This window comes from Gorilla gorilla, chromosome 9 (assembly GCF_029281585.2).
Source record: "Gorilla gorilla gorilla isolate KB3781 chromosome 9, NHGRI_mGorGor1-v2.1_pri, whole genome shotgun sequence".
Classification (NCBI taxonomy): domain Eukaryota; kingdom Metazoa; phylum Chordata; class Mammalia; order Primates; family Hominidae; genus Gorilla; species Gorilla gorilla.
The window spans coordinates 103117935-103144478 of NC_073233.2; the positions used below are offsets into that span (position 1 = coordinate 103117935).

The following is a 26544-nucleotide window of genomic DNA, read 5'->3' on the forward strand; positions in this document are numbered from 1 at the left end:
GCCAAAAGTTCTATGGTATAGTATAGCTTTTTAATATTGTTCAGTTGCTAGGATAATGCAAAGATATAAAATGGCTACAAAATCAGGAATAAACATAGCATAATAAACATGTACTAAAGTACTTTCATAGAAATAAAAGATTGATTTGAATGTTAAAACTGAAAAACCCAATAAAACCAACCAATTAATCTTAATAACAGAAAAGTTGAGAGATACCATTCTTCAGAGTCTTAATTTGATGACAACTTTGCAATCACTAACTAAAAAGAATGAAATAAATTATCTAAAATGTTGACTTGAGTTTAAAAAAAGGAATATAAAAGTACTTAAGAAATTTTAAACAGTAATAACTTTATCGTGATTTGTTTTCAGAATTAGCTATTTTTCATGAAATCCTATAATTTTAATCAAGAAAAAAACTAGTTATAAAATAGGAACTCACACTTTCTATGTGTCACTTGTATGTGCTCTAAGAGATTATTTTGTAAGGTTTATAATCTCAAGAATGTTACCATTAGGAAAATTTATTTTTACAGATACCTCATTATAGCTGAAAAAAGTTATGCTTGAAATTCATCAGTTGAGATTATACCTATTAAGTAATTATCTGCTGGAAAACAAAACACTGAAAGGATGAGGATGAATTATATTTAGAAAATCACTTATTTTGACACTTAACAGCTAAGCAACTTATTAGATCCCTTTAAAGGTTATAAATTGATCCCAATAGAAAATTAAGATACTTGTATTTGGAAGTTAGAAACTCTTAAAATTGTGAGTCTTTAGGAGTAATCAGCAAATTACTTTCCCCTAAAAAGACTGACTTCCAAAGAAAATTAATTGCAGCACTTTAAGCTATTAAATGCTTTAAAATAAATTATTAAAATTAATTTTCACTTATTTTTCAGTGTATTTTATTAAAAGTGGAAAAGCAAAATCATACATTTCTATCCACTAAAATGTAAATGTTGCTTATAATTTATCTCTGTAGGGGAGCAAAATGTGTAATTAATTTACATAGAAATACTTAAGGATCTTTTTTTAAGGAAAATCTGTTCAACATATAAAATATTCTGGTAAAGTAAAATTTGACTCCATAGAGAACACTAACCCCACAATTTTTAAAGATATCCTTAGAAGATAATTTAATGGTGCCAACATTCTTTTTTAAATACACTACAATGACAAAATGTCTTAAATACAAAACACATGCCCCAAACAAAATTTTTAGGTACGAATGTAAGAAAGCCAATTGAAATGGTCTATACAAATAGTAAATTCAGTTTTTGACCCTCCTTTTATTGTTATAGATGTTCCATTTCAGCAGAAACACTGCAACAACAACAACGACAAAAAAGTAGGTATAAACAGGCAGCTCTATGCTATGAAATAATGCTGATGTAACCCTAGATGAGAAAACAACAGGTTTTAAATGAATTATAATGGATTGGTACTTTTACAGTAAACTTAACTTTAAAGGCCAGTCACTAACTGGAACATAAATTCAGTTCCCACTATCTCTAAAAGAAAAATCCAAGAGATAATTTTTAAAAATGTGACTTCTATACCATATTAAAATATGTATTGATGTTCACCAGATTATAATAACTGAGATCCAAGATTATTCCATAAGAAAAGATCTAAAAGCAGAAAATGGCAATGGCACCAGGGGTGAGAATGTTTTAAATTACACCAGCATCTCTTCTCTTACTTGAAGCTAGAGTGGTTCAAGGAACCACTGAGGATCAGAAGCCCAGCAGATATTACAGGGGTGTCAGAAATTCACTGACCCTCCAAAGAGCACTCAAAATTCTCCTTCATAATGGGGAATCTCATCTAATCCTAAGGGCCTGAGACTTTAAGAGTGAACTCCTTTTAACTGAGCTATTAAAACCAAGGCTATCAAGTCCTTCCTGCAACAGTTTTACCTCTGGATAGAGTCATTTGAGGAACATAGGAAAGATCTTGTTACTAATAGTGTGAAATCTAGCCTTCTTCAACAATACATATGAAATTCGATTTTTAACTTGAATTCTCAAAACATTTCCACTCAAAAGTACTAGAGTTATCAACTGTATTATAGCAATTTCTTTACCTCCTCTCTCTCTACTGAATCATCAGTTCTTTGTAGGGCGGTCGGTCAGTAACTTGTTCATCTTTGACTACTTCAACCTTAGAATGGTGTACATGTGAGGTAAACTTCTGGTCTAGTTTTTACAGCTTTACGTAATAGTGGTCATTTGCATAGTAGTATGTTTTTCTATTTCACTTTTCCAAAAGAATGAGTTCTAACAAATAATATGAGATATTATGATTAAGTAACTTTCATAAAAAAAAAATCTTGGTGTGCCATTTGGTAAGAACCATTACATAAATTTTACTTGTTTTACTAACTGTGAGCCCAAAGCTACACAAGCTCACCTAGTGAGTACTCTGGAAATGGCAGCCATGAGTACTGCTATTATTAGTGGAAACTGGCAGTAGTACTCATTGTAGTAGAAGCAGTTAAGTATTTAAAGATGAATGGATTCATTCCAGCACTGAAAGAATTGAAAGAATGAAGAATTAAAAACGTATATCCATATAGCAAAGGGCAGCTAATGAGTTTAATTTGCAGTGCAGTATAACTGAGCTTCCAAATAAGCTTTTGCTTGGCTAGTAACAAAATCCCTTAATTTTTACTCATTAGAACACATAGTGAACTTGTTCTAAGTGCAAACAAGTTGTTATATTTATACATTGACTATGGAGTGACAAGCTTCTAAAAACAAAACGACCACTTCAAGGTAGCTCTAGAACCCTGTATGACCCCAGAATTATACAAATCTACAAAGGTGGAAATAATTAAGAACAAATGCTATAGGACAGTCTTTAAGCTACACCATTAGCACTATACTACTAGTTAGTCCTTTAAACTGGAAATAAATCTAAAATCACATTCATGTCCAGTGTCACCCAGAGGCAAGTGACAAAGAACACACTTTTTCCATTTTCCATGTAATGCCACAGAGTGATGTAAATCAAAGCTACAGTCACCTGTAAATTTAAAAGGCAATTGGTAGTTTTAAAATGACTTGTCTTTTCTGTGCTCTGTGGAAATTAGATATATTTGAACCAGTGTATTCCTGAGGATCTGCCTTCCCTTTTTCTCTCTGTTGAAATGCTATCCATACTTCCTTTAAGCCCTGTCTCAAATACCAACTCCTTTGGTCTTCCTTCTCTCCTGCCAACTCCCAAGCTTTCCTATGAAAGCTTTAAATTTATTTTTCTTAAGGTTCAGTTATATTTTTTCTCTCTCTTATAGCTATTAACATATATCATTATCTTATTGCTCCTTTCAGACTATAAGCTCCTTAAAGAGTAGAATCAATTTCTAACACAATATCTGTAGCATTACAGCTCAGCAAAGTGAAAATAATAGATTCTCATATATTTTTTGAATTGAATTAAGGAGATAGGAGTCTGGCTGTAGGCTCTTTCATCCATTTCTCCTCCTTGAACAGAACAAGAACATCCTGTGGATTTAAGGAAATTAATGTTCTCTGTATTCTTATTAGAAATACCAATAAGTTAAACCAATATATAAAACACAGTCCTAAACATCAATCTACTTACTATCTTCCACGTGCCCTCTGGATGCCTATTTGTTTATTTTCTTAGTTATTAAAACAAATAGTATCTATAATTTCCCATAATTTGTACCACTTTCTTAAAAATCAGTAATATTCCATGCTGTGACACTAATCTTGGGCAACAAAGCCTCCTGTATAAGCTTTTAAGTGTTGAACACTTTTTATAGAGCTATAGAGATACAAAATATAGCTGTTGAATATGCTAGTAAAATTTTGAGCTAAAGCACAAGAAAATGAGGAGAGAACTATAAATCTTAGTAGCTGAGATAATGCAAGTCCATAATAAGCACTTAACTATTGCTTCCTTAGTAACATAAAGACAATATGCTTTTCTACCACTAATTATAAGATCTGGTCCCAAAAAAGTATTAAGAAGGTCTTTACTTCTATATGAATAATTTTTTTAAAGTTTCTGTATTGTGTAACAATAAAACTTCACCTTGAATTTTAGAAAGCTTTACCTATTAAAATAATGTCTCAATTAGATGAAAAGAAACTAAAATTGGAAGGTTTAGGAAGTAAAATTCCCATTAGAGACAATTATAGTTATATAACATTCTAATATTACTCAGTAGATAGTTGATAGTTACTAGTACTTTTGGAGAAACAAAAATATGCTGTGAATGTAGTTATCTTGGTGTATGAGGGAAAAGTGGAGTTTTAAATCAAGCTTCCATATTCAGCATCTACCAGCTTGACTACAGTATTATAAAATCAAAAGGCTTTAGGTTATTCCAATGGAACAGAATGACAGGATGGTTTTCACATTTTTCAAAACACAATGATAAAATACAAGTCACTTACTCAGCTTAGAGGAATCAGGGAAATATATTAAATGCATTTGATTTCTAGAGATTTACAACAAATTATAAGCATTTAGCCATATGGAAACCAGTACTTCTTTACGCACTGAGTCAGAAATAAGAACTCATGTTCTCATTTAAATTGAGAAAGTACCTTTCACACAGCCTCCCGGGATCACAACTGTGTAAATTCAAGTATATTTGATTTTATTTTGAATTACATTAAGCTTCAGTTTTAATAAAACTTAAAAGAACAGAAGTCTTTATTCCTAGTTTTGAAAGGAGCAGTCACATTTTCATTTTTACCTGGAATAGAATGAACAGATCTGATCTGTATAGTAAATGCATGAAGACATCATTTCTGCTTTATTTTGTCAATCCTCGAGTCTATAAGCAGAAAACTACAAGATTGTGCTTTAATGTACACAGGTAAACTTAAAACCTACTGTAATCAGAGTTAAAACCATTCTTATGCTCATTTAAGTAAACAGTTCACAAACGTCTTGATGTCAGGACCTCTTTATAGTCTTAAAAATTATTGACCCCTCTGCTTCTGGGCAAGGAGTGGTTTGCTGGTGTGGACATCTGTGTCTATGTGAAAAGTAGTGGTCATGTGCCTCAGATTTGTGCTATCCAGCAGTATGTCTCCAAATCCCTGGTAGCCTATTGCCAGAAATACGTAAATGAGGCTTCTAAGAAGCAGATCAAAGACATCCTCATCCAGTACGACTGGATCCTGCTGATAGCTGACCCCCTTGCTGCAAATTCAAAAAGCTGGGAGGCACTGCAGTTATATAAGAATGTGTCCTTATATTTTAGAAATGTATACTAAAGTATACAGCAGGTAGAAGAAAATGAGTTTTGAGATTTAATTATTTCAGCAGCAATAATAGCAACACAGGATTGAGGAAGTTAAGAGTGATAAAACCTTCCCAATATTAAATTTGGTCATGGGTTTATGAAGTTTCATTACGCTATTTTTTCTGCTTTTGCGTTACTTGAAATTTTTATAATTTTTAAGTGACTAGCAAGGTACCTGAGATAAATAGGCATTTAAATAAATGACAATTATTACAACAAAGTTTTTGTAATTTATAATACAAGTTAATGAAAAATAAATATTAATAAACCTAAGATTGAAATTAAACACTGTAAACTTTTAAAAAGAAGAATTATTAATTCATTTGATTATTTTTTAAACCTGTGTTATGTACTGAATGTTCCTGTCCCCCCCTCAAAATTCATATGTTGAAATCCTAACCCCCAATGTGATGGTATTAGGAGGTGGGGCCTTTGGAAGGTAATTAGGTCATAAGAGTAGAATCTTCATGAATGGGATTAGTGCCCTTTACAAAAGAGACCCCAAGAGCTCCCTGGCCCTCTTCTGCCCTGTTGAGGACAGAGTGCAAAGATAGTTGTCTATGAACTAGGAAGCAGACATTCATTAGACACAATTTGCTGGCACCCTGATCTAGGACTTCTCAGCTTGCGGAACTGTGAGAAATAAATATTCATTGTTTCTGCCACCCAATCTTTGGTTTTTGTTATAGCAGCCTGCATGGACTAAGACAAGCTCATTTTCTGGAAAGTCTTGAACTAAGTACTTGAAAATACAAAGATAAATGAAGCACAAGTGCTGACTTCAAGGAAATGCCAGGTAAATAAGTATGGATGCACAATTACAATGTATGTTAGGAGCTATAACGGGAGTAACCAAAACAGGAAAGCCTCACTCTGCCTGCAAGAGTATGGACTAAAACAGCCTTCCAGATGAGATAAATCTTGAGAAGGAGCAGAAATTTGTCAGGATACCTAGAAAAGGATAGTTAAGTCTATGTGGATACAACAATACCAGGAAAAAGAAATATAAAATACAAAGACATGACACATCGAGGGAACTATGTTGTTCTACATGATTCCTGAAACTTTCTCAGGGAATAAGGCTAGAGACATAGGCAAGAGTCACATCATGAATGTCAGAGTAAAGAGCTTTGATATTATATAAACAATGGGCAATAGTAAAATAATTATATTTGTCTTTTAAGAAAATATTTCTGACATCCATTAGAAAGTAGAGTGGGGTGGGGGAGGCTGGGGAAATATGAGCTATTAGTAGGCTACTATATTATGTAGGAAAGAGAAGATTTGGGTTAATTAAGCAGTATGGATTAAAGAAAAGGAATTATATTGACAGCTAGTTAGCAGACTAAATAGAATTGAGTGACTAATGGAATATTAGGGTAAAATAGTGAGGAAAGTCTAGGGTTCCTCACAGAATTCTGAATTAGATGACTGTATGGATGAATAATGGTGACACCAACTGATATAAAAGCAATTCACACAATAAGGCAGCTTAGATTTAGGTTGATACTCGCAATCCAGGGATTATGCTTATAAGACAGTAACGTGGAAGGATATGGGTTTCAAGGAGATGAAAGCACTGTCAAGAATCAACTGTTTCATTATTTTAATTTGCATTTAAAGACCCAAACTTTTATTATACATTACACTCTAATATTTAATAACGACTTTATACTAGGTTATCTCACCACCTGTTCACAAACTTCTCAGTGAGTCTAATTTGCTTTCCATTTCTACTACTACTACCTCAGTTTAGCCTATCATTTTATCCTTAGTTTATTGAGGGGGTGGAGTTGGGGGAAGGACAGTAGAGGAAGAAAGGCAAGATCTCCAACATTCTGGCCCCTAACCTAACTTTTCAACTTTTGTTTTCCAAGTGTTCCCTTATATGAACACTTCACATAAGCCTCAACACAGTTCCTAAATTCTGTATATTGACTCATTCAAACCCACAGTGAGTTTTCCCGTCTTCCAGATTCCCATTTATATGATGCCTGGTATCATTTTGTGAAAGAGAAGATAAACCTCATAAAAGTGGTTTATCTTCTCTTTCACTAATTTAATTATAAAAGAAGTGTTCTATCTTAATGACTAATTCAAATCAGGTGCCCAATAAATGTTGATTGATAATCAACATACTATTTCTATATATTACTCAGCCTATTATACATTTAATGATATTATGAACTATTTAACCACCTTAAAATGTTTTTTGGCATCCTGGATTTATGCCAGTCCTAAAATACACACACACATAAACACACACACACACACACACACACACACACACAAACACACTCTTATAATTTAATAGAGTTACTTCATAACATCCAAAGTTTCTCAATTCCTGTTTTGGCAAGAAAATTCTCAGAGTGCAGTTTTTGATAGAAAGAAAAAGCTATAATTATGCTATAATTAAGATCTGTGAAAGTAATTATCTTCTAATGATCACAAAGACTTCCTTTAATTTGTCATTCTCTTGATATCTCCTCCCATTTTCCAGATTAGTTTGCATACAGATGCTATTCAGGCCCTTTTCTGTTCTTTATCTTTCTTTTTTAAGTAACTTAACTAAGGATAACAGGATTTGTTAGCCTGTACTTAAGGTTTCAGTGTTAGTGTACTAAATCAATAGTTTTTCAGTTAACTCAAAATAAACAGTCATTCATATCACCTAAACATTACTATTTTTTTTTTAGACGGAATCTTGCTCTGTTGCCCAGGCTGAAGTACAGTGGCATGATCTCAGCTCACTGTAACCTCCACCTCCCGGGTTCAAGCATTTCTTCTGCCTCAGCCTCCCAAGTAGCTGGGACTACAGAGGCATTTTTTTTTTGTATTTCTGGTAGAGACGGGGTTTCACCATCTTGGCCAGGCTAGTCTCAAACTCCTGACCTCGTGATCCACCTGCCTCAGCCTCCCAAAGTGTTGGGATTACAGGCAGGAATCACCACGCCCGGCCAACATTACTACTTTTTAAGTACTGAAAGGACATCAGTGAACACCAGAGGCCTGCACTAGGCATTCTAAGTTTAAAACACTTTCAAATCAAAGAAATCAACCAACCAATCAGTATGTACCAACTAAATTCATTGTTAAGCAGCTTATGTAATAGCTCTTTTAAGAACAGAAAGTATAAAAACTGCCTAAAGGGGTTTACAAACTACTTGGTAAAATTAGATATAGACACCCAAAGAGTAATAAACAAAGTAATATATACCTGAATACTAGAGGTAAGGTGATACAATGAAAAAGGTACTAAAACCTGAGTTATTTTCCCTTCTTAGCACTGAAAAGATCAGAGCTTTGATCATTTTTCAAGGAATTAATTTTCGCATTTAAAAAATGAGAGACATTCCATGGGGCCTTTTTGCATTAACATTCTATGGTTATACAGAATGCTGTGAAAGATTCTAAATGCTGGTAGAAAGTTTTCAGAAGGAAAATAAGCTAAATGCTTTAAAATTACTTTCCCATTATTTTGCTAGTTTAAAAAATGTTTTCTTATTTTAAAAATAACTTTACTTAACCTATTAATAAACTGATACGTTCTGGATTTTTGGTAAAATGTTATAAAACCAAGATTAGAAAAAGGTCTATTGTAGATATATATCATATAATATCATATAATTTACATAATTTAATAGCAGAAGAACTGTAATTTTAAATATGTCTAAAATTCTCTTCAATGTTCTATACTATATGTTTTTTTTGTTTTGTTTTGTTTTGTAGAGACTGGGTTTTATCATGTTGCCCAGGCTGGTCTCGAAAAGTGATCCACCTGCTTGGGCCTCCCAAAGTGCTGGGATTATAGGCATAAGCCACCACACCCAGCCAATATATGTTCTTCTTAAATGATCCAGTGAACAAAGCATACCATACTCTAAAAAAAAGAAATAATAATAATCTATTTATTGTCAGGATTTATGGTATTCAATGATTTTCTTCTTTCCTTAGTTTTTTAAAAAAAATGAATCAAGGGATTATTTTAAGGTATTTTATGTAAATGGTGAGAGTAGTCTTTTAAATAATCTTTATATGAATAACCTTTATAATCTAGTAGTATGAATAACTTTTGAAAGTCCTCCAAAATAACGTATGGACTTGTCCTCACATATTTTTATTTTAGAAATATATTAAATAATTTTAGCTCCAGCATGAAGTATTACTGGTCCTGTATATATTAGTGAGGTTTAACTTTACGTAACTGTTTTGTAGAGAGTTCATGTAATCATGACAGGACTTCAAATACAGCTGTTCCTTCCCAAGAATGTAATCTCCAAAAAATACATTTTCTTCTTCTAAAAGAAGAGCTGCATGATCATCAGTGTGCGGAATGTGTTTATAACTATCAGAGCATATGGGTTGGCTGGTAGGTAGTAATTCCTCACTTAAATGGCTACCATTGACTTTCTTCACAGAATTGAAAAAAACTACTTTAAATTTCATATGGAACCAAAAAAAGCCCATATAGCCAAGACGATCCTAAGCAAAAAGAGCAAAGCTGGAGGCATCATGCTACCTGGCTTCAAACTATACTACAAGGCTACAGTAACAAAAACAACATGGCACTGGTACTAAAACAGATATATAGACCAATGGAACAGAACAGAGGCCTCAGAAATAACGCCACACATCTACAACTATCTGATCTTTGACAAACCTGACAAAAACAAGCAATGAGGAAAGGATTCCCTATTTAATAAATGGCGTTGGGAAAACTGGCTAGCCATATGCAGAAAACTGAAACTGGACCCCTTCCTGATACCTTATACAAAAATGAATTCAAGGTAGATTAAGGACTTAAACATAAGACCTAAAACCATAAAAACCCTAGAAGAAAAGCTAGGCAATACCATTCAGGACACAGGCATGGGCAAAGACTTCATGACTAAAACACCAAAAGCAATGGCAACAAAAGCCAAAATAGACAAATGGGATCTAATTAAACTAAAGAGCTTCTGCACAGCAAAAGAAACTATCATCAGAGTGAACAGGCAATCTACAGAATGAGAGAAAATTTTTGCAATCTATCCATCTGACAAAGGGCTAATATGCAGAATCTACAAGGAACTTAAACAAATGTACAAGAAAAAAACAACCTCAACAAAAAGTGGGCAAAGGATATGAACAGACACTTCTCAAAAGAAGACATTTATGTGGTCAACAAACATATGAAAAAAAAGTTCATCATCACTGGTCATTATAGAAATGCAAATCAAAAACACATGATTAAATCATGATCATTAAAAAGTCAGGAAACAACAGATGCTGGAAAGGATGTGGAGAAAATAGGAATGCTTTTACACTGTTGGTGGGAGTGTAAATTAGTTCAACTATTGTGGAAGACTGTGTGGCGATTCCTCAAGGATCTAGAACCAGAAATACCATTTGACCCAGCAATCCCATTAGTGGGTATATACTCAAAGGATTATAAATCATTCTACTCTAAAGACATATGCACATGTATGTTTACTGCAGCACTATTCACAATAGCAAAGACTTGGAACCAACCCAAATGCCTATCAATGATAGACTGGATAAAGAAAATGTGGCACATATACACCATGGAATACTATGCAGCCATAAAAAAGGATGTTTGGCCAGGCGTGGTGGCTCACACCTGTAATCTCAGCACTTTGGGAGGCCGAGGCGGGTGGATCTCCTGAGGTTAGAAGTTTGAGACCAGCCTGGCTAACATGGCGAAACCCCGTCTCTACTAAAAATACAAAAATCTGCCGGGTGTGGCGGTGTGCACCTGTAGTCCCAGCTACTCTGGAGGCTGAGGCAGAAGAATCGCTTGATCCCAGGAGGCGAAAGTTGCAGTGAGCCAAGATCACGCCATTGCACTCCAACCTGGGCAACAAGAGCGAAACTCCATCTCAAAAAAAAAAAAAAAGAAGGATGAGTTCATGCCCTTTGCAGGGACATGGATGAAGCTGGAAACCATCATTCTCAGCAAACTAACACAGAAACAGAAAACCAAACACCGCATGTTCTTGCTCATAAGTGGGAGTTGAACAATGAGAACACATGGACACAGGGAGGGGAACATCATACACCGGAGCCTGTAGGGGGTTAGGGGAGGGATAGCATTAGGAGAAATACCTCATGTAGATGACAGGTTGATGGATGCAGCAAACCACCATGGCACATGTATACCTATGTAACAAACCTGCACGTTCTTCTTGCACATGTATCCCAGAACTTAAAGTACAATTAAAATATATATGTATATGGCACTCTACCTTGAAAAAGAAAATTGCTTATGGAAGTGGTTACTGCAAGGCCTACAGCCTGTAAATTATGAAGCAGTAGCAGAAGGATGATCTGAAATAAGACGGAACAATGTAACACCAGATATGAATGGATGGAGCTCATAATACACTGGTGAACTAAGGTGGAGGGTAGATGTTTGAAGTATGTATCCTAATACACAAAATTCACTGATATGCTCAAATCATTCCCTAATACATCAATTAAAACAAATTTTCATTAAGTGTTACAGCAGAACTGTGAGCATTTTGCATTCTACCACTACATCACTTAAGCATAGCTCTTATTAAAACAGAAAGGAAGACTAAAGAAACTTATTCCAATATACTAGATTCAAGACTCTTTAATAAACAGTTTGTATTTTTAAAAAGTTAATTTGACAAAGTTCACAGGCAAGATAAAGGGAATGAGAAAAACCCAAACTTGGTAAATCTGCTTTTAATTAGGACATAGAGTTCATTATAAATAATACTCTATAAACATTCTTCTTCTTTATATCAAAGGTTTGGCCAGACTAAAAAAAAGGAAAAAACAAAAGCAGCTAGTTTACAATTACACTTGCATTATGTGAAAAATTCAGAGAAAAAGATACCCAGTTTTATCAAGAGAAATGATAAGATGCTCTGACACAATTATAGTGGAAAAGAATAATAAATATCCCAGATAATCATTAATTACTTCCTGGTGCATAGAAATGTATTCCAGTTCATGCAATTATGTAAACAAGCCAATCATAGCTTCATGTAGAAACTTGGGGCATCTCACCCTCTTTATTCTAGAAAGCCTGTCTATCACTGCCCCTCATTGTTCATTCTGTTCCAGAATACAACTTCTAAGTGCACTGCATGGTGTGCAGTGTCCTCTTCCCCTGGACTGTGAGTATATGTGACTAATAAACCACTGTTGATCTCATCTGTCCAGTGTTAGGTATTATATGTTCAGCCACCCCCATGACCCAAGAGTGGCAGTCCCTCCCACAGCAGTGGGTGAATAGAAGGCTATTAAAATAGGCAGTGAGAATATTATATGAATAAATATCTGTAAAGCTCTTAAGAGTGTGACATCATCTATACAACTATAAAAGGCTCACGCCTGTAATCCCAGCACTTTGGGAGGCCAAGGCGAGTGGGCCACGAGGTCAGGAGTTTGAGACCAGCCTGGCCAATATGGTGAAACCCCATCTCTACCGAAAAAAAATACAAAAATTAGCTGGGCATGGTGGCGCACGCCTGTAATCCCAGCTACTCAGGAGGCTGAGGCAGGAGAATCACTTGAACCCAGGAGGCGGAGGTTGCAGTGAGCCGAGATCATACCACTGCACTCCAGCCTGGGTGACAGAGCAAAACTCTGTCTCAAAAAAAAAAAAAGTAACTGCTGTTATTAGAATTATGCAATACTGAGTTCCTTAGTATAACACAACTAGACAACATGTTTAGAAATTGTCTTACAAGCTAAAGAAAAGATTTACAGAATAGGCTGGGTTTAGAAAACTATCAATTGGCTCAAAGTAGGTCCTTAATTCGATATTTTGTTCAACAAATGACCCATCCTATTAGAAATGGAAAATAAAATTGGAAAGTAAAGCCACTTAAGTAAAAAACACCCATTTATAAAATAACTGGTTATAGATACTCTATAATGTTATCTATAACACATTTTGCATTTTTGAGAATTCAAATATATATTTTTAAAAATCATTAAAAATAGTCCACTGAAACCACATACCTAAGCCTTAAACATAAGAACAAGTATTTAATATTTAACTACCCTTCTTTTCCATACGGTAATGTATTAAATTAACTGAAACATTATCCATGCTTTCACAAGTGAAGATACATAATAATCTATTAACCTCTACAAAAAGTCAAAAGGTATAGTTTTCCATTTTTAGCTATCTTTATAGTTATTTAGAAAACATCTTTCTCTCTAACCACACAGTAAGCTCTCTAAAACCTAGGACAGACTCCATACACCTTTTTTGAGTCTTCAAAAATCCTAGCATACATATTAATTAAATAATTCTAAAATTATATTATTTTATAAAGTAGCCATCTTTTTCTATTTCAGTTCCTAATAGATAATATCTCTAGATTAACACACAGTGCTCAGATTATATATTTAAGTTCCTGAAATTTAGTAAGTTTTATTATCTACCATATGGTATAAAAGTAGAGCAATACAATTGCAGCTATCTCTTGAATTCATAATTAAGGAAACGAACTAATATTCTGATGAAATATTAATAAGCACATCAGATTCCTAAAGAGAATGATTGATATGACAACATAAAAAAATATGCTATAGATAGGCACAGTACCTTCATTCATTTCCAGATTGTATTTATCTATGTCTACGCATCTGAGCCCTCATTAGCCTCCTACACACACATTATTATTCCCTTGGTGATTTACCCATAGCTACTTTGGATATCTATTAAACCTGTGAACATTTGTCTTTATCTCAATGCATCTTTAATTTGCCATCTCATTTGAATCTGCTCTCTGTACTATCCATCACTTATCTCTTCTTCTCTATTATTTCAAATCAGTAATAGCTTTTTAAACTTTTATAAATTATGTGTTGTTAAAAACAAAGGACAATGAAGTAGATGGTAAAAATAATCTCCTGTAACCCCACCACCCAGAAATTAATACTGTTAATTTTGGATTCCTTATTTATCTTTTTTTAAATGAAAACAAAAATCTTCATAGTCCTAAAAGATAAAAAAACCTTGGTCTTTTCCAATCAATAACATATTATGGATGTCTGTCCACTTCTATACACAGATCAGTTGCCCAGTATTCCACTGTATTTATGTCACATAATTTGTTTAACCAATTCCCTCATTAACAGTAACCTCAGAGTATTAAGCATTTACTGATATTTTAAAGATGAGAGCTGATTCAATTGAAAATGACCCCTATACTGAGATAAGATTTAGTCAAGGGGCAAACAACTATAGAAAGGAAAAAGACAAAGTAAGATTACTGATGACAATGTGGTCTTATTCTCTAGCTTTTAATATACAGCACTGTCATTGACCTTTACTGAAAGCTAGGTGAACAAGCAGCTAGAATCAAAGGGCTCTGCCTTTAAGTAAGTGTGGATGCAAAAGGGAACAAGGGAGGCAAGCTGCCAGTGGAGTCTTTTAAATAGGATAGGTGATCTGTAGACCCCAAATCGTAGGAGTTGGCTGAAAAAAAACTGGCATAATTTGTTAAGCTTTTATTTTTAATCTTGTTATTGCTTCCAGTGTTCCATGAGATAGTTCTGTTTAAATGTAATTATGAATGACCCATAATTTAGTCAGTATTTTTATTCTTTATGAGAGTAAAATTACAACCAGAGCTAGGCAACTCTTTTTTTCTCAGGCATGGACCCAATCCTATATCTAAGCTTCTCAAGTTCTCTATCAATCTGAAGATAATAATTATCATTCATTAATTCAGAGAAGGAATTCGGTAACATTTCAAAATACTCAAATAAAAAGTCCTATGTAAAAAAGAAAAAAGAAAAAAAGATAAAAGTTCTGCTACCTTAACCAGTCATGCAATAACTGACAGGAAATATTCTCATACCTTACTTTTGCCATACTGCTATTTTAGACCATGAAAATGCTTTTTAAATGTTCTTTTTTCATGAGATTCAAAGTCAAAAGCTGACTGTCCATTGCCATGGAGACAGTTCTATTTAAGGTACTATATTAGCCCTTTCCTCACAGAAGGATAGAAAAATGGTCACTAGAAAAGCATCACCTACCATGGTTTAGAATTAAGTAATTACATATGCTTCTGGGGCAGCCCATGCGTAAGGAACTTTGGAATTAAAGTGGGGTAATTTAATACAGCCCGTTATTCACATAAGTAACATCAATACAGGTTAAATTGTAGTATTAACTTAGAGGTAATATGAGGAAAACACCCATTACCTCAAAATTAGATACAACCAAAGAACAAAATAAAATGACTTATAGTTACTGTCCTAGATAGAACTGCAACTAACTGAAACAATCTTTGCTTTTCAAAGAGCAATCTTCTACTTACCTATGGTCCATATATAATACACATGCCTTGGGTTTCTTCTGTTTCAATTTGTAGGCCTCCTGTCTCCAAATGGAGACTTTCTGACACTCCATTTTTAATTGAAGAGTAAGCTACTATAGGTGAAACAGAACATCCATAATTTATATATATATATGTATTTAATATTGTCCAAGAGATTCAAAAGAATTTTTAAAAAACAACATATCAATCCCAAATCTGTCATCAGGACAAATGTTATCATTTCTTCTTTGATTAAAAAAAGTTTTCTTTATGAAAGCTTAAAATATCAATCTTCCTTGAAATAAAAATAATCTAAGATGGAAAGACCTACCAGAGTCTACCAATGTTAGTGCCAAAACGCTTATTTTTATGTAAGCAAGCACGTCCAAGAGATATTTTCACTTGATTTCAGTCGTAAACAAGCTTTCAAAACCCAATTCCTTTTTCCCCAAGCTAAAGTTCAGAATGTAGCAACAATAAAATAAGACATATTTTTCTTACAGTGAGAGCATATTATATCTGAAGGTCTCAAATCTGCATTTTTTAAAATAGGCAAAAGGAATCTTCCTGATTCTAGCACTGGTGCTGCCAATATCATCTCAAACAACTGATAATGCATGTTGAAACTGAAGTGGATGTAAACAATTTTCATTTGTGGAAGCATTTGGTTAATACTACTAGACTGGGGGTACTAAATTCTTAGAGTATTAGAATCACCTGGAAGGCTTGTTACACTACAGATGGTTCGGTCCCATCCCCAGAATTTCAAAAGATTCAGCAGGTCTAGGGGTGGGGGGTGGGGTAATAATCTAACAAACTCCCAGTTGATACTGATGCTGCTGGTTCTAGAACCACACTGCAGAACCATCGTCCTAGACATTAAACAAACTGATTCGCCTACGGAATTGTTATTCTTTGCTGGTTAATACTTCAACCTTTCTCAAAATGAAACATTTTAAATAAAACAATAGCTCCGGTCTGGGGGAGGGGAAGTAGGAACAGTCAATCATAGCAGTTTGGGAAAGATATTAATTCAATGAAGACCGAGTTAATTCCTAAAAATTGTTATCTAGTTTGGTGAACTGCTGAATTACAATGACATTCAGGAAAGTAAATACCTGACATGTAGTAAGCGGTCTGTGTCCCCTATGAATTCAACTGGCCTTGACAAACAAATATCTATCATAAAATAATGAAGAGGAACTTAGTATTTGCATGTGAATTTTTCCTAGAAATAACTGTAAACCAATTATGTGTCACATATGCTCTAGAAAAGGTATGTATCAAGTTTCTGTGAATACAATCTAGCTTTTCCACTGATTTATGTCTTCATTTTAGAAATCTTTTATCTTAGATTGATTGATATACAATAGACAGCACACTGCATTTTAGTTTCTAAGTGCTCTACACCTTCTGTCAAATAGTTGATGATCCATAAACAATAAAATGTGTTAAGATGACTATAAAGGTAGAATAAAAAGAAATGGCCTTTTATAGTAACAATGGACACCTCTTTGACAGTCATGTAATGTATACCTATCAATGAAAAGGCAATGGACAGGTTAGGACTGCTAGAGGACATATTACTTCATTTTTGTGACATCATGGCACTTTTTATGAATGATAACACAGTAGTTTATTAAATGCAAAATTTACTAAATATACACTGTCACAATGAGTTCAAATTTTAGTAGCACTCTAAAATGAAAAATGAAATGCTTCAGCACATTGATGGCAACATCCTAGGTAATTTCTTATTCAGTGTTTTTAAAAATCCAATTGTTTCTATAAATAATTTATATCTAACTACAAATGGAGTTATCATTGAGGTGCTTATTATCAATTCATTCCATTTTCCATTGTGACAAATATGTTCTCCACAACAGCTCTAATAAAAATCTAATAATTAGTAAAGGAAGTAAGATAAAATCACATAGATATTAGCAATAATTAGTAAAGGAGGCAAGATAAAAAAAAACACACACAGATGTCTTGTAGTTTAAAAGTTTAACATCAATTAAGAGTAAAATACTGGCCAGGCATAGTGGCTCACACCTGTAATCCCAGCACTTTGGGAGGCTGAGGCAGGTGGATTATGAGGTCAGGAGTTCGAGACCAGCCTGACTAATATGGTGAAACCCTGTCTCTACTAAAAATACAAAAACTAGCTGGGTGTGGTGGTGCATGCCTGTACTCCCAGCTACTCAGGAGGCTGAGGCAGGAGAATCGCTTGAACCCTGGAGGCGGGGGTTGCAGTGAGCCACGATCATATCACTGCACTCCAGCCTGGACAACAGAGCAAGACTCTGTCTCAAAAAAAAAAAAAAAAAGGAAAATATTTTCCACTACTATATGCTTATACATCATGTGAATTTGTTTTTTAAAACCACATGTGTTTAGATTAGTGATTACTTCACAAGATAAAAGACAGATAAGAAAGGTCACCCATATCAATGTATGCATTTTGTGCATTTAATTCTCCCATATGTAATCATAAAACTGCACAACTATAACAAGAGTTAGTCAGGGGACTCCCTGTCAAATATAATTTGAAGCATACATTATTAAACTGCTTAACTGTCAGCCACTGTAGCTCATGCCAGTAATCCCAGCACTTTGGGAGGCCAAGGTGGGTGGATCACTTGAGGTCAGGAGTTCAAGACCAGCCTGGCCAACATGGTGAAACCACTGTCTCTACTAAAAATACAAAAATTAGCAGGGCATGGTGGTGGGCACCTGTAATCCCAGCTACTTGGGAGGCTGAGGCAGGAGAATTGCTTGAACCCGGGAGGTGGAGGTTGCAGTGAGCTGAGATGGCGTTGCTGCACTCCAGCCTGGGCGACAAGAGCCAGACTCCATCTAAAAAAAAAAAAAAGCTTAATTGTCAATCCTCATTTCAAAGGAAGAATTCTGACTGAATAGGGCTTGAATCTTGCACACTGCACTAGTTATGTCATGGCTTGATCTGGGTATCATTAGATCCCAACCATGGAACGCATCATATACTGATGCTTTCACAAATGTGCAACCTAGATAATGGTGCCATATTAATTACATTGATTAAATGCTCAGTGTGCAATTTTAAAAGATTATCCCTATAAAAAGTATTCTGAATGACTTGATTTTCCATTTTTAAATTACTGACATCCACCACTTCTGCTCATCAGAGGAAGGGTTTGTTTCTGCTGAATAATCTTCCTCTCACAACACTCTCCAACACCAACACTCACATATTCCTGCATCAGGTACCACCTTTGTCCCCTCTGGAGTAAGTGTAGGTTCATTTATTACATGACACATTTCTTGAGCACCACTATGCTAATGTTGGTTGGGGAAGGTAGGTAGAGAATTAGGATTTTAAGACAATAAGACAATTAGTTCAAAGCTTTACAATTACTTACTATAGAAGAACTACTGTGCTTATGTGTATGGCCTGTAAGCCCAAAATATTATTACCCAGCCCTTTACAGAAAGTTTACCAAATCCTACTCTTGACTGTAGTGTCAACTGGGAGGCATAACCTTGAAGATCTCTATGAGACCCAGGCATAAATTTCAAGTCATCACGCTACGTAGGTAAAAACTCTGATGTTCTCATTCTAAGTCTGTTCAGTGCCTAACAGGTGAGAGCACTTAATGTTTCCAAAATACATAAACTAAAGATATTCATATAGTATTCAGTGATTTATAAATGTTTATAGCCTTAACATTTCTTGCCTAAGAATCTGAAGGCCAATAAAAGGTAATAGCATTTGACGTAGAATTCTGATAAGCATAAAATAGCAATCTGTATAATTTTACAAAAAAAACTGTTTCTACATTCCCATCTACCTAAACATAGATTTACCTTTTTTTTTTTTTTTTTTTGAGACAGCGTCTCGCTCTGTCGCCCAGGCTGGAGTGCAATGGCGCGATCTCAGCTCACTGCAAGCTCCGCCTCCCGGATTCACGCCATTCTCCTGACTCAGCCTCTCGCGTAGCTGGGACTACAGGCGCCCACCACCAAGCCCGCTAATTTTTTGCATTTTGTTTAGTAGAGATGGGGTTTTACCGTGTTAGCCAGGATGGTCTCGTTCTCCTGACCTCGTGATCCGCCCGCCTCGGCCTCCCAAAGTGCTGGGATTACAGGCGTGAGCCGCCGCACCCGGCCATATTTACCCTTATTTTAAAGAGCACCAAATACTAAATAGGTTTCTTGTATAATCAAAAGAATACTTACTAGTTTATGCACATTTTGAGTGTTCAATAATGCACTTTGCCTAAAGAATATTACAAACTAGAGCTTTAGTTATTTTTAATAGCTACACAATATAAAAATTAATCTCATGAGGTTAATTATATAGGTCATACTCTATTAAAACAATAAAACTACAACACAAATAGGTATTCCACACCCCAACTGAGAATTCATTAATTTCAAGTAACATATAAAACAGTTTTGATAAAATAATTTGAACATTACATGGAATTTAGTGCTAAGGCATCTTACTTTAGCTTAAATGCCTTTTATTTTTATTAGTTTTAAGTTTTTTTTTCTTTACTGGAGCACATTTGCTGGACTGACTTGTTTTACTTTACTAATTTACACCAAAAAATTAAGATATACATATTAAATGTCTAATTTTATATCAAAGAGGAACTTTCTGGGTAGGTAAAATATGATTTCTTTTTCATTTGTGTTACCTTAAAGACAAAAATAAATAATAACAAATATGCCACCCCACTTAAAATTCACCATGCTGAGCCCAAACCTTGGTCAATACAAAGTGAACAAGGATAAGCCAGCTTGATATTGGCCATCAGTTGTCCCAACACCCTGCTTATTATTACCCAACTTTATCTCTTTCTTCATTTCAACTCCTACCTAAATATTGGATGGAACTTCATTAACACAGTTTTCCTATTAGACACAGCACAACCGATAAGCACATCCTTGGAGTAAACATATTAAAAAATATTTTTTTTTTTTGCCAAAATCATTACCTTTTTAATGCTGAGTAAACAAGTTAGGAAAGACAGTCTCTAGTGAAGCAGTTACTTGAATTTCAGGATATATGTTCCTCTGGAAACGTTATACCCAGTGGTTAGGTTTCTAGGCTAATTAACAAATGCCTGAACATACCTGTAATATTAACAGTACTCTGGAACTTAACCACATATCTTACTGTGTTTCTATGGAAAACTCTCAGAATAAGAGTTCTAACTTAAAATAAATAGCAGAACCACATCTCGCCATAAATCCCTCTCCCCAGCACAAACCCTTTGTAAGACTGGAAACTCTTCTAGAGATGTAGATTCTGTAGACTATAGGGGATGTAGGTAGGGGAATGATAACAGTCCAAGGGTTTCTTTGCTTCCTTTAATCAAAATTTTTGTCTCAACATATAATGAAAGCCAAATGAGTGGTGGAAATGAGCATTCATGTTATTATTTATCTTCATAAATAATAGTTTTACTGAAAAAAATTTACCAAAAAGTAAGAATATTTCTTAGAGGTCCAATTCGCGAGACACATACTTAAAATGTTTCCAGATAATATCTTTTGTCACAGACACTAGAGCAGTATTAAATGATTCAATGTTATTAAACTAATTAATGACTGGTTGGCAGGAGGAGGAGGGCAAAGTATGCTGGTAAGTTAGGAAAAAAAAATCCTGAGGTTAAGAAAGAATGGTCACATAATTAGGATTTACACAGATAAAAGAGATAACTATATAGGATAAAACTGTTCAATAAGAACTTTAATGTGTTTCTCAATAGATTTAATCTTATAAAATGATTTTTTGCATTTCTAATGTAAAAATAAGATACAATACATATGAATTTGAAATCACTCCTATAAACTCTTGAATAATCACGTCCTATTAAGTTTCATTAGTTTTACACTTTATAACAGCCTTTCACACAAAGAAAAACATGAAATATAAGACAAGGCAGTGTTTATACCTGCATAATGAGCCAGGCTTTGGAGTTCAACCTGGTTGCAAATCCTAAGTCTGTCACTTACTGGTAATATAACCTTTAAGAAGTGAAGAATGCCCTGTGAGCCCTAGTTTCTTTATCCATAAACCGTGAGTAATAATTCATCGCAGGTTAATTGTGATGCTTGAATGTGATAACATATGTAGAGTTTAAATGCTTAGCACATAAGTAGTATTCAGTAGAAGCTATTGTCATTATAGATATTATAAAATGTGTTTTGAAAGTAAGAGTCACAGCCGGGCTGGGTGGCTCGTGCCTTTAATCCTAGCACTTTGGGAGGCCAAGGCAGGCAGATCACTTGAGGTCAGGAGTTCGAAGCCAGCGTGGCCAACATGGTGAAACCCCGTCTCTACAAAAAATATAAAAAATTAGCCGTGTATGGTGGTGGGTGCTTGTAATCCCAGCTACTTAGGAGGCTGAGGCAGGAGAATTGCTTGAACCCGGGAGGCGGTGGTTTCAGTGAGCCAAGATGGCGCCACTGCACTCCAGCCTGGGTGACAGAGTGAGACTCCAAAAAAAAAAAGGAAGTAAGAGTCACAGTTTCAGATAATTACAATAATCTTCTACAAAACCCAGCTTTAGTTACCCATGAGGTAAATGTGATCTTTCTAATATTTAGCATATATATTGATAACTGAAAAGACAAATTTCATTTCTTCAACTGACTAGTTCCATCTTTTCAGTATAGGACAATGTAAAAATAAAATATGTATCTAGAAAGAAGGACATATCCTTCCACTACAAGTAGCTATTAATTAGCAGAGAATAAAAAGAAAATAAGTCTTACTAAAATACATATTTTATACTTGTTAAGAAGTCTCTGATGGTACAAGAAATAATACGGCCCTAAATCAGCCATTTTAATTTTTGGTCATATTTATTCACATATGATATTTTCAATACATTCTTTATAAAACATAAGGTTAAATGCCTGTCATACCTTATTAGAAGTGTTGGGCAGCATAATGCAAGATATTTCAACCAGCCTAAATAGGAATAAAATATCTCATAATATTCATGTGTCCCTCAAGGGGCAGTCAATATACTGGTCCATAGACCAATAAATGACTCATTTCTGCGTGGATCTAAAAAGTAAAGGCTAGTTATGGGGTAGTCTGGGCCTATGAACAATTCTATTTCACATTCACCAAGGGAGTGCCTGCTGGCCAAGGGGTTCATAGCTGGTTTGGGAGACTTTCAAAGTAAAGGGCTTGTGAGGAAGTGGAAGACTGAAAGGCTAAGCCAGAATTCTAGAGTCAAACTGGAACCCTAGGCTCACCTAGAATCTTGGAAGTTTGAAGGTATACCCTTAACTACTCAAAAACAGCCATCCCTTATAAAACACTAACAGATTCCAAGAAGTGGAGCATGTGTCCATTTAAAAGCAATGGCCACTTTACATTTCTGAGAAAGACCAGCAGCTAAGGCTGGTGTCTTGACCCTGTCTCTTGGTGGGACATTCTTGCTCCCTATTAGAATTTCCTTCAAAAGTGATGATATTTAATTGAAACATTTTCATGGCCACAAGGATAATGAAATGCTCGAAAGCAAAAACAAAGAAACAAAGAAGTCCAGGCACAAATGCATTATAAGATTATTTTCTCAAATAATCTTTGCTATTGCACTTCTGAAAGTGTTTCTTATAAAGAGAACAAAATAAAGCCATAGAAGAACAGACATATTTTGGAAAATGAGAAAAGTTTTCATATTATTGGCTATATTGTATTGTATCTAATATAAATATACTACTGATATTTTTAAAATAAATGTCTTTAAATCAAAATCCTATTTTGCTAACAATAAACTCTCCATTAACTAGATCCCAAATAAGAGGCAACCTAGTAGGAGAAAGGTTTATGTAATTGTTAATTATAATTCAGTATGCTAAGTGCAATAAATGCAGTGCAATTGAATATCATGGCAGTCCAGAGGATAGGAGAAGGAAGAGTTGGAAGATTAGAAAAGGCTTTTTGGAAATGTCATCAGACTTTTGAAGAACAGTCTTTCTTCAGATTTTTGAAAGACAAATAGGAATTCTATATGGTAACTACAGGTTTAGATTATATAGGATATATATTTTAAATTGTTTAAATCACACAGGTTTAAGGAAACTGTTATGGGGACACATGACTAAACGTTTTGACTTGGTAGTGTATTTACTTTATATAGTGAATTCCACTTCCTCCCCGCCATCTGTACTCCTATCACAGTGATGTCTAAGGGACAAGTTAGATACAGCTAGTCACTTATAGGTCTCAGCAGATCTAATCAGACACAGTAAATAGACCCTTATGCTTATGCCTTCAAGACCACACTGAATGCAGGTAGTTGCTAGCTGTCATAGCTTTTGTGTATAGTGTACCACAATCCCCCCGACCCCACCCCTGCAAACCCACCACACACACACAATAGAAAGTCCACTATACCTTTGTGGATTTATTTAGGAACTCCCACATACAAACAATGCTTGTTATCAGTACCCTGAATTAATAGTTCTGTCTCTTCTCTCTCTTTTCTTGTTCCTTCTGCTGCTGCTTCTCCCACACTTCTCAGCTTTCAAGCCAAACAGACTAACCTTGCTACTCAGGGTCCTTCTTTCCCTTGCAGCCAAGAACCAATCAATTAGGTATAATGGACATAATTTTTGGATTTGACCTTTCTTCAGCTGTTGCACAGTACTAAAGGAGAATATTCCTTCAAAGTGAAGGAACTTTGTTTTTTTCCCTCCCTGGTTTATATCAAAAAAAAGATACTCATGAAAATTAGGGAAAGATCATTTCTAGTTAGCCAGTTACTGTGGTAGTAGAGAAGCTTCTAGGATGTCACTGAAAAGGTGGTAGGCAGCATCTGCAAGTGATACACACACCAAACAGAGGTAACTGAGTTGACTTTATCAATATTTTCTGTCAGTGGTATTAAGCTTTTTATTTTCCCCATAGAATTACACCAGATACTGGCATCAGTAGTAACTCTGGCTCAGTAGTTCGTAAATGTCTTGGTCCTGGAACCCCTTCGCACTCTTAAAAATTATTGGGGACCCCAAAGAGCCTTTGTTTATGTGTGGGTTATAACTGCCCATATTTACTGTATTAGAAATTAAACCCGAGAAAACTCTGAAATGTTTAATTCATTTAAAATAGTAATAAAATCTATTACAAAATAATATAAATCACATATTTTTTGGAATAATTGTATTTTCCAAAACATAAAAAGTGAGAAGAGTGACATTTACATTTTGCAAATCTCTTTAATGTCTATTTAATACAAGACAGCTGAATTTTCCCCAATCTGTTGTGATGTGTTTTGATTGAACTATGCGTGAAAAATCGAACCTGAGATAGCTATATAGTTGGAAAAAGAAGATAAGTGTGAATATTTTTCTTTGATACCACACTAAAACTCAACAAGTATAGCTTCTTAAAGGTTAATTGCAATGTATCTGAAATCATATCCATGACCTCAACAGTTTATATCATATTAAAATCCACTTGTACATTTTGCGGTTTAAATGGATTCTACCCATATATGATTTTGATAAACATTTCCTCAAAAATAAGCAAAATGATCCTGAAAACTAGAGGAAAACAACTGACAACAATCATTGTCAGTGATAAAAAGAATGGTCAGATCCAAAGATTACCTTGTCCATTATGCTCTAATTGGCTGCTCTTGGCTGAAAGGGAAAGAAAGACCCCAATTAATAATGTCTTTCTCTGTTGGTCAATTGAAAAATATTGGCTCAATGAGTTATGTAAATCTTTCAAATACTGACAAATTTTATTATAGATTATCAAAAAATTACATCCACTAATATCATACTTGATCTCAAGGGGACAGCCTTTAAGAACCAGGAAGCTTTAAGGCTACTGGTGACAGATACATATTTTCAAAAATTCTAACTTTTCCCTGAAAGCTTGAATTTTATCACTGGCAGCAAATAGTGTCAATTAGTTTTCTTGAATTTTCAGGGTCATACTACTCATTTATAAGATAATGTTTATCAAATGCCCAGGTCTGAGTAACCAAAGTTTGTCTGACAGGTGTTATCTCAAGTAAAAATGGGGTTACATGAAAAAAGTGGCTAGTTCAGCTTGCAACTAAAACAACTGCACAAGTTTTCTCCCTGAGCCAACCAGTTTCCTATGCAATGGATGCACTTTATACGCATTCCATTTTGTCATACGGGGTATTAAAAAATGCACACAAAAAGGTCAAGCTTTAACAAAATTTAAATTTTCACTGCTTCTTCAAGGACATTCAGTGATACCGAAATTTTTTCCCCATTGTTCAATGTGCAGTGGTAAAGAACACAGTGATAACTGTTTGGTGCCACTAACCTGATTAATACTAAGGGGCTAGCATAGTTTTACCCCCACTGCTTTTGCTCTCAGTGAAGAAGGCAAATAAAGTCTTTGTATAATTATGAACACAGTTTTGACCTCTCAGGCCTTCTGAAAGGGTTTTGGACCCACAGGGATCCAAGGACCATACTTTGAGAACTGCTGCTTTATCTTATTAAGGAATTAGCCAAACAACTGTTAGAGAGATAAAAGTGACCAGCTTACTCTTCTCCTACTCCTTCGGTTAATCTACAATAGTATTTAAAGTATGGCTAACTTTCGTGTTTCCAACCAATATTACCTGGAGAATCTTCGGTATCTTTGGGCATTCCACAGATGGTGAAGCTGGGAGTAGGGATATTCCCTAGCAGCCTCAATATTGCAGAGGACAATTAGAAACAGCTTATTACAAAGGCAGTATTAAGAATTAAATGGATTTCTTTGTTATTAGTTGTATGACTGAGACCAGGCCACTTAAATCTTCTCAGTTTGTGAGAATCAACTGAAATAATGTGAAAGCACCCTAAAAACTGTGAAGGTCAATACACACTTAAGTTATTATAATCCAAATATTTCAAAGGAAGAAAATGAAAAGGCTGAAGAGATGG

General features: G+C 34.7%; 1 protein-coding gene across 9 annotated transcripts in view; it reads right to left on the minus strand.

The window, feature by feature from the left end:
* Positions 1-26544, minus strand: part of SESN3 (sestrin 3) — a 66550-nt gene that overhangs the window by 33318 nt on the left and 6688 nt on the right. For 3 of the 9 annotated variants that reach the window (XM_063693468.1, XM_063693471.1, XM_063693469.1), the window contains exon 2: positions 18352-18474. The exons of 4 other annotated variants lie outside the window; for them this stretch is intronic. The gene's annotated coding sequence lies outside the window, so the exon portion shown is untranslated. Of the gene's footprint in view, positions 1-2421; positions 2541-18351; positions 18475-26544 lie in introns of all 9 variants that reach the window. 2 more of the 9 variants (XM_063693470.1, XM_063693472.1) reach the window with 1 other exon arrangement.